The 8,893-nt window shown below is 38.1% G+C and overlaps 1 long non-coding RNA gene across 1 annotated transcript in view; it reads right to left on the reverse strand.

Moving 5' to 3' along the window:
* LOC121813814 overlaps positions 1 to 8,893 on the reverse strand; it is a 33,210-nt gene that overhangs the window by 18,065 nt on the left and 6,252 nt on the right. The window contains exon 2 of the long non-coding RNA XR_006053899.1: positions 8,234 to 8,293. This is a non-coding gene — a long non-coding RNA (uncharacterized LOC121813814). The remainder of the gene's footprint in view (positions 1 to 8,233; positions 8,294 to 8,893) is intronic.

Here is an 8,893-nt window from a genome sequence, read left to right on the forward strand (position 1 = left end):
AGTGAGCTCCTTTGTGTGCAGCGTTTCACACGTCGCAGCCTCGGAGCTGCCAGGTCTGGCTCTCTGGGCCTGGCTACAGGCCTAGCTAGCAGCTTATAGCACCTGACGCTGGGCTCTCACTTTGCTTTTCTTTGCGTGAGACCCAAGTGCAGCGAGTTTTTGAAAGATAATGGAACAGAAGTCCAAATAGTGGGTCACACGGCTCAACACAAACAATTCCAACGAAACACGGCACAGCAGAGCACAGCCAGGCAGGCAAGACAGAAGCACTGTAAGCATGGCTCCCACTTATCTCTGCCGCAAAATATTTGACTTTTCCCTCCTCTGCTGTCTGTCAAGTGTCCCTGAAAAGTGCTGTCCAAGACTACTTGAAACATGCTAACATACACACAGCCAATAAACTTTTAATCACGAGTACTGTTGTGCATGAAGTGTAAACAGTTTTTATCCTACTATCTTCTATATCACGTCCACCAAGTGACAACGGGAAGTTCCTTATGGTGTTGCTTTACAATGGTGTATAAACTATTTAAAGCCTGTGCGCAGGGCATTGCTACATATCCTATCAGTTGTCGAGCATAAAGTCCACTTTAAGCTAACAGCTTTTTTTCTTAAGCTGCACGAAGTCAAGCTAATGCTTTTCAGTAAAAAAGAATGCTCTTTATTTCGTTGTTGGGGAAAACACAAACCAGGATTCTCACACAGATGCAAAAGAATCTAAGAGTATATCATTCAAGTAAGAGTTACAAGATAAACGTCTTACCCAAATGCCACACACACACACACACATGCACACACACACTTGACCTTGAATGGAGCATTAAGACTTATTATATATTATGCATACACTAAATAAAAAAATTTCAGGACAGTGTAACTGCTGTAAATACCAGTTCTGTGCATTTGCCATTTGGAAGGTTATTATAATTTTATGAATAAAAATAAAAGCATTGCAGTTTTAAGCCTCCAACAACCAGTCAGGTTGTTTTTAGGCTCGTGCCTATACACACTCACAGGTAGAAGATTTAATTTAATTTTGACTATTAATATTTACCACTACAACTACTACTACTACTACTAATAAAAATAATAATAATAGAGCTGTTACTGCAAAAGAAAAATGTTATAAATTCTAAAACACAAATGCTTTACACACCTTCAACCTGACAGCAATAAAGATCTACTGTATATAATCGAAACTGTTTGAATGTGGGAACTCAAAAAGAGTAACCAGTTCAGTATCTGAACCCCTGTCTCTCCCTTACATATAATGTTGACTAATGTGCAGAAAGATAAACATTATATCATAGTGAACTTGACCTTTGACCCTGTGGAAATAAAATGCCACCACCTTATTTATCCCAGTCAACATCTGTGAGAAATTCTGTACATTTGTAATTTATTATTGAATAAATTACACATGAAAAAAGAATAAGTTTTTGAGATCACGATGACATCGACCGTCTGTGCCTCTGGCCACGTCTTTGAGACTAAGGCAGGGATAAATTCCCCTGCACACACCACAGACACCTTGTTCTTATATGATTTTTTTTATTGTTGTAGAGTCTGTGTGTAGGACATAGCTGGTGTCCTTATAGTTTCATAGCAGTGGGGACTAATCTACGTGATCACAGAAAATTGCAGATATTCACACGGAGCCTTGTATGCAATCTCCGATGATGATGTTCAACTCATCCAGATTCTTGAAGCTTAGCTAATTCAGGATCTATAAAACCGGCATAAGGAGACTGCCGTGCTATCAGGAGGCTGCTGGCTTGTCTGCTGTCTTAAAGCAGGACCCTTGGCTGGTACGAGGAATGAAGCTTTTGACATTTTAAATGCATAACAATATTTTTGAGGACTGGGACACACTGCTGCTTTGACTGCACTTAAAACCCACATAAAGTGGATGGAAATTCTGCGGTGGACCAGCATTAGTCTATTATTTCAAGCGCACAGCCCACTATTTGTACAAAAATAACTTTTTTTTTTAAAGCTTTTCATTTTAGTACATGTAAGCTTGTAGTCAATAAAAAAAAATACTGTTTCACTGTGCTGTTGATTTTGGATTGTCAAAGACCCAAGCGACAGAGGCTACACTGAGAACAAAATAGAGCCATAAAAAGTCACTTCTGCTATCCTTCCAAAAATAACAATTAATCTTTAATGAGAAATACTCTGTTCTCTCTAGATCTTCTCCCAAAATAGGATTACTGGCACAAAAAAAGCATTTTTACCTTGTTAGAGCCAATACGAGAACCTCTGTGCAAATATTAAGATAAATGAAAATATTTTAATATGAAGTCATTGGGGCTGCCACAAACGATTATTCTGATAGTCGACTAGTCACCGATTATTTTTGCGATTAGTCGACTAATCAGATCATGCATCCATTGGACATGAAACGTACAGCTTGTTGCACCAGCATGCATCTGCTCTTATATAACTATCATTAGCTTACAGCTTTAAGTGTTTAAGGTATGTGCGAACTAAAAATAAAGACAAGATGATAGTTTATTAAATTTTAATGACATTTGCAGATTGTTTCGGTGGAGTTTAATAAACTCCTTGCTATCTAAAATATAAAAGGACATTCTCAAGCATCTCACACTTCTGATAATCAGTTGTCTGCTTGACGTTTATTCAGCTGTGTAAAAACTATAACTTTAATTTCAGCCAAACCGATTTACTTAGGAACAAATAAAATACTAAAAAGAAGTTATCTAAGTGACTTATATCATGTTTAACCTGAGTAGCGAAAGACCGCAGTGGGTAACAGACGTCTACGAAAAAGTCGGAGCGCTTTTGAAAATATGTGGTGTCTTGATAAACTGAGCAGATATTTGAAGTGTACACAGCTACATTCTCGCCTGAAAACATGTTAAATGTTTATTTTGTGACCCAGAAAGAATAATAAGAGTAATATTAAAACTAACTAGCTGCCGCCATTGTTGGAAACTGAGCAGTGCCACGCTATGAATTCTGGTATAGGTTGGGCCACGAAGTACACACCCGGACCCATCCTTCAAATCTGGGGAAAAGGAGGACGCATTTGTCGGCCGCTTTTGTCGGAGTCTTCGAATTTGGACAGTCTTTGTCGTGTCGCTGTAACGCAATCGGCTTACAAATGCGGGCACAGTAAGATGCAGTTCCTGAATTTGGACACAGCTACGATACTGGACACTGCTTATTCTTCTTCGGGGTTTAACGGCAGCTGGCGTCCTTGTACCAGTGTTGCCAACTCCTCAGTAAGGAAAATCGCTATTGGTTGTCCTAAAAGTTGCTAGAACTCGCTAAATGATGTCATTGCATAATTGGTCATGCTAATCTAATTGTAACCTAGGTTGTTGGAGAGAGAAATAACATTGTGGAAGAGACATAAAGTGAGTAAAAACGTCCTAAATGCAGTTAGTTTATTTAGAACTACAAATTAAATTTCTTTTAGCAATTATTGTTTTTTTTAATGTCACAATTCCAACCCTGCTCCTTTACCCGGGCTTGGACCGGCAAAAGTGACCCGAAATAGGCACTCTGGTGGAGTTACTTTGTGTGTGTGTGTTTATAAGTAGTTTTAAACCTTGTGATCCACAAAACAGCATAAGAGTAAAAGAAGAACTAACTGCGTTACAGCACCCGCTGCTTGTTGAGAGTAAAAGCGATATGCGCTTTCACGTCTTTTTTTAGCGATTATTTTTTAGAAAAAAAGTCGCTAAGGGGTCTGAAAACTAGCTAAATACAGCGACAAAGTCGCTAAGTTGGCAACACTGCCTTGTACATGCAGTGCTGCCATCTTCTGTTTCAGTCCGTTATTACACTCTTAAATCCTACTACTTATTCCTGCGTCTTTTGGGATCTTACAAAGCATCAAACGATGCGTCGACTATTAAATTAGTGGTCGACGATTTTGATAGTCGACGTAATCGTGGCAGCCCTAGAAGACATTGAACGTTTGCATCACTTGTATTATAAGAACAATTACTAGCTGCTTTCCTGTACAACCATTTTCAACACAGAAAATGACTCCATGTTAGCCCCCATTACTTTCCATTATGAATGCTACCAACATGACAGAGATTTCTGGTTTTGGACATACAGGAGCACTTTTTTCTATAACGTGTTGTGTTCCCAGAGAAGACAAGTACCAAACTGAGAGCCCCTTTAAAAGGTGTTACTTTATCTCCTTAGAAGTGACACAATGGTCACTTATGCTGCCATCACACTTATAATGAGCTAGTGAGGTGCAATTAGCTCCCACATATTGTTCCACACCATGTTAAAATTTTAGAGTCTAAATACTCCAGGACCGGGAAATAAAACTGCAGGGCTTCAGACAGAAATGTGCTGGTGTCTGTCACACTTACACACACACAGAAACAAAACAGCCCTCCTCAAACAAGTTGCCTCTATAAGTTGTATGTTAATTAAACTTTTGTCAGAGTATTAGCTTCTATTTTCCGACCCTGCGCCCTCCATTCAGCAGTCACGTCTTAAAATACATATACAAATACACAAGCAGACACACACAGACTTTCAAATGTATAGCCACCACATGTTTCAGTTACATGTTTCCGAACAAGATGACTAGGTGCCTGACAACCTCACTGATGGAGGAGATGTGAGGGTGGGAGGAAAAAAAAACGTTACCCTAGCGTGTTAGTTTTCTGCCAGGGAGTCCCTATTGACCTGTTAAACCTTTGTGACTGGAACAAATGCAAATGGCGCTGACTTGTTCACACAACATACTAAAGGCTCATTCAAATGAGGCCCCGGGCCACAATGAAGCAGTGGCCGAGCACTCTGTGGAGGCTGGGCAGCCCCCAGTCTGAGAGAGAGAGAGACAGACAGAGATTCATTTTGCCATTGCACAGTTCATTCCAGTTGTCTGGTAGAGAGCAGTCAACCACTCTGATTACTTCTCCTTCATGAACACAGACACACACACACACACACACTCACAAGATAAAATTACCTTACACCTCTCCTGTAATTCTGTGCTTACTAAATCACACTGTTACACTGCACTGAACTTTACCCTGTAATTACCTTGTCTGTAATACTTTGTAACTGGATGCCAGCGGACGTGAACTGCTCCTGTTATCAAGTATGACACCACTCATCCTTGATAATGACACACTGGTTAATACACTCTAGCTTTCGCAAAGATACTGACTGTGCTCCAATGACTAATCACTTTTTAAGTCTGTCCAGCCAGCACAGAATAGGAAATGAAGTTGTAAAGAAATGAATAGAGACTGGAAGAAAGTGGCAGAGCAATACAACTCAAAGGCTAAATAACAGATAAATTATATGAATAAACAGAAAAAAAATTACTCTATCAGTAACAGCAATAATGACTACAATCAAGTCTATCACAGTTCATGTCAAAAATGAAAGTATGAGTAAGATATTTACAGCCTCAGAGATGGAAAAGAGCCAGACAATCCAATTGAGGTTTTTCCATAATAAGAGCATGAGCTGAGGTATTCAAACTGAGATACAATATTTGTATGAGTCAGTCCACAACTGGGTTAACTGGGTTATGAAAACAAAAATCTACAGTATGTAAACAACGTTAAAATGCTAAAAAGGAATGCAGCCAAAACACTGCGGGGAAGCCTAGGATTAAAAAATGATTTTTAAAAAAGACCATGTCTCTGCGATTCCCCCCGGTCTGTACACATCTATTGTGTTTATTTCTTGTGCACAGTGTGTAAGAATGTTTAAAAAAACAAAAAACTAATTAGAAGCTCAGCTTCACTATAATGTTTTAAGAAGCAACTATTAAAAACAATTAAATTAAAATTGTTTTATGCGTAACACACAGCAACAAAATACCTCATTGTGATATTGGAGTATTAGCCTTTTAACAGAATACAACATGCTAGGGTGGAAATAAAGTAGAGCTCTTTTGCTCCATCCCCTTTCTTCAAGCAGGAGATTAGTGGGAGCCTGAGGATGACTCTCACGCGCACATATGGACAACACCTGACCTGAGAGAAGCTGCCTACTGGACCTCCACTAAACTGGATTTATCAAATGAAGGGTTTTATACCAAAGAAGGGAAGTAGTGGGATGTAGACCAACTACTGCAATTCAGTGTAGCGACCTAGATCCAATACTCTGTGAACATGTAGAAGTTCAATTTTGATGTTGTTTTATTTAAAGAATTTACAGCTACAGAACTCACTCTCTCTCTTTCATATATATATATATATATATATATATATATATATGCTTGGAAACAAGCGTTAAAACTTGGGATTTATTTCAATGTGTAAACATGAAGCTGAGATGTGCTGCCCATGCTGTATAAGGAGTGACACCTGCAGAGGTCACACATGAGCTAAAACTCTGCAGAAAAAGAGCAGAGGAAATTTAGAGAGAGGAGAAACCGAGGCGACAGATCAGACGTCTAACCCCATTTACAAGTACTTTTTATTGCTCTGTTAAAGTTTGTTTTGCAGGCCTGAAAAGCTCGCTACATAACACAACACAATGACTGCAGTAGGTTAAATAATTAGTGATTTTCTATTTAAATATTCATATAAATTGTACTTACTACTTTTTATTCTTTGACTCCTCCCAAAACATATTTTTATACTTTCTACTTGTCTTTTTTTAACATTAACATTTCTCTCTACATGTCTTTGTACCAGATTTTTACACAAAACACGAAGCTTACATAAGACACATGGATACACTTTTAATTTCCATCGCCGGACACCTGGAGCAGCTCCAACATTAAACCACTGCTTTAATCAATAGTCTACATTATAAAGTTATTATTATACTGTAGAGGACTACTTTCTATTGAGTGCATTAAGTTCTTAATTTTTGGAATACTTTGCTTCCAATTCATTTTAATTTTTTACACAAGATTTTAACTTTAAACTTAAGTGGATTAGTTCCACTCATCACAGAAAAAGGACACAGGTCACACGCAGAAGCAAACTGAGCTTTCACAACTAAACGAAAATTATAATGAACTCTTTTGGCCGACTCCAGTCAAAAGCATATCCTGCAGCCAAGCACTGTTCAAAAGCACAGAACTTTATTTCATGTTCTAGTGAAGCTCCAGATGCTTCCAAACATACTAAACATGTCATGTTGAATTATGAGAAAGTGCTGGAAAACCGATGTGTGAAACATGCAAATATTTTGCAGTTAATCTAACCATGGGGCTGGAAAACAAGAGCACTTTAGGGTTCGATACTTTGTTCAATACAGTCAGTAAGTACTGTGGCATCTATGCAGAGTACTGCATGAGAAATACACAGTAATGTTTGGAGGACGTTTTTTTCTTACTTAAAAAGAAGCACAAAACAAGATTAAGAGGAACATCACATTACCAGTGGTCCGAGTAAACTCAGTGAACTTTTGTGAGCTTGATATTGATCTCATGGCAATGAATCAGCCAACTCCACCCATGTGGTATTCTATGCAAGTCAAAACAAACATAATTCCAGTAATCCCTTGTGTTTTCATCAAGAATGTTATTCATTCAGGTGCCTTCAAAGTTTACCCACATTCATTTGGCACAAAAGAAGTCTTGAATCGTCTCCTTCTAATTTCTATTTCAGCACTTTATGCCCAAGGATAACCATAGGTGCCCTTATTAACTAAAAAACCTCTCCTTCCTTGCACAGATCATGGAAAACTCAGTTTTGCAACAAATGCATGACAACGTCATTTGTTCTGATTTACAAGGAATCAAATACTTCACAGAACAGAACCAAAATGATTAGTTATCACACATAACCACCCCTATAGGCAGGCCCATGTGGCTTTCAGTGGGAATCTCCAAGTTCGGCAGTCCTGTTGGACAAACTGTGACTCATCACTCAAATCTGATTATGCAGTTTGACTCTTAATCATCCCATTTTATGTCACTCTGCCACTTTGACTTTCACAAAAGATGAGGAAAGATGCCTCGAGTGTGCATACATTTTGAGCAAACTCTACTTGAAAACCCTCAATGACATTACGAAGTACAGATTTCACAGTGACTAAATTTCAGTTCCCATTTCAGCCTTCAAACTTTAGTCCCTTTTATAATTAAAAAATTATAAAGAGATGATGGACAAAGACAGAAAAGTTATATAGGTTTGAATTGATGTTTTTGATTTTCATTTATTATAATACAAAATATATATATGCTACCCTTTCAGCAGGCATAAGAGTGTTGAATAAATTAGCATGGATCTCTGTGCCCTTCAAACAAATGTATGCTCACCTGCTTTACAATGTCTGAGGCCCTGTGGGTTCTCGTTCTCCTCGATGTGCTGCCCTGCACCTTAAAAAGAGAGAGAGAGAGAGAGAGAGAGAAGGGTCAGTTTACAAATTAGCATTGGGGATGATCGCCACTCTGTTGCTTCAACCTGCACTGTGAAAAAATGATCGAGATCTGTGATTGATTAGGATTTGTGGTGCACCGTTTTGTTGCGTGCTGTTCTCTCACAGTGTGCCAGCACAAGCTGGGAATGACACATCGTTACTGGAACATTTCTGCTGCTACATATCGTCGCTGTATGGCAGAAGACCAGAACAATAATATTTACCCTTTGTTTCAACCATAAGTTTTAGTTTTTATGAAATAATCGTGTTTAACTGCAATCATAAAGAATAAATATTAATTATATCTGTTAACATGTATTTTCATATACAAAAAAGGACATTGATATACCTCATGAAGTACAGATTGAGTTGTTCAAATCAGCATAAAAACTATAACTTTTACCCATTATGGGGCGTCATATTTGTCTATCAAGAATTCAAAAGCAAACTAAAATAATTTGTGATAGATAGATAGATAGATAGATAGATAGATAGATAGATAGATAGATAGATAGATAGATAGATAGATAGATAGATAGATAGATAGATAGATAGATAG

The sequence above is a fragment of the Haplochromis burtoni genome, unplaced genomic scaffold, assembly GCF_018398535.1.
Source record: "Haplochromis burtoni strain Fernald_Lab_line unplaced genomic scaffold, NCSU_Asbu1 Contig_14, whole genome shotgun sequence".
In the NCBI taxonomy this organism is placed as follows: Eukaryota; Metazoa; Chordata; class Actinopteri; order Cichliformes; family Cichlidae; genus Haplochromis; species Haplochromis burtoni.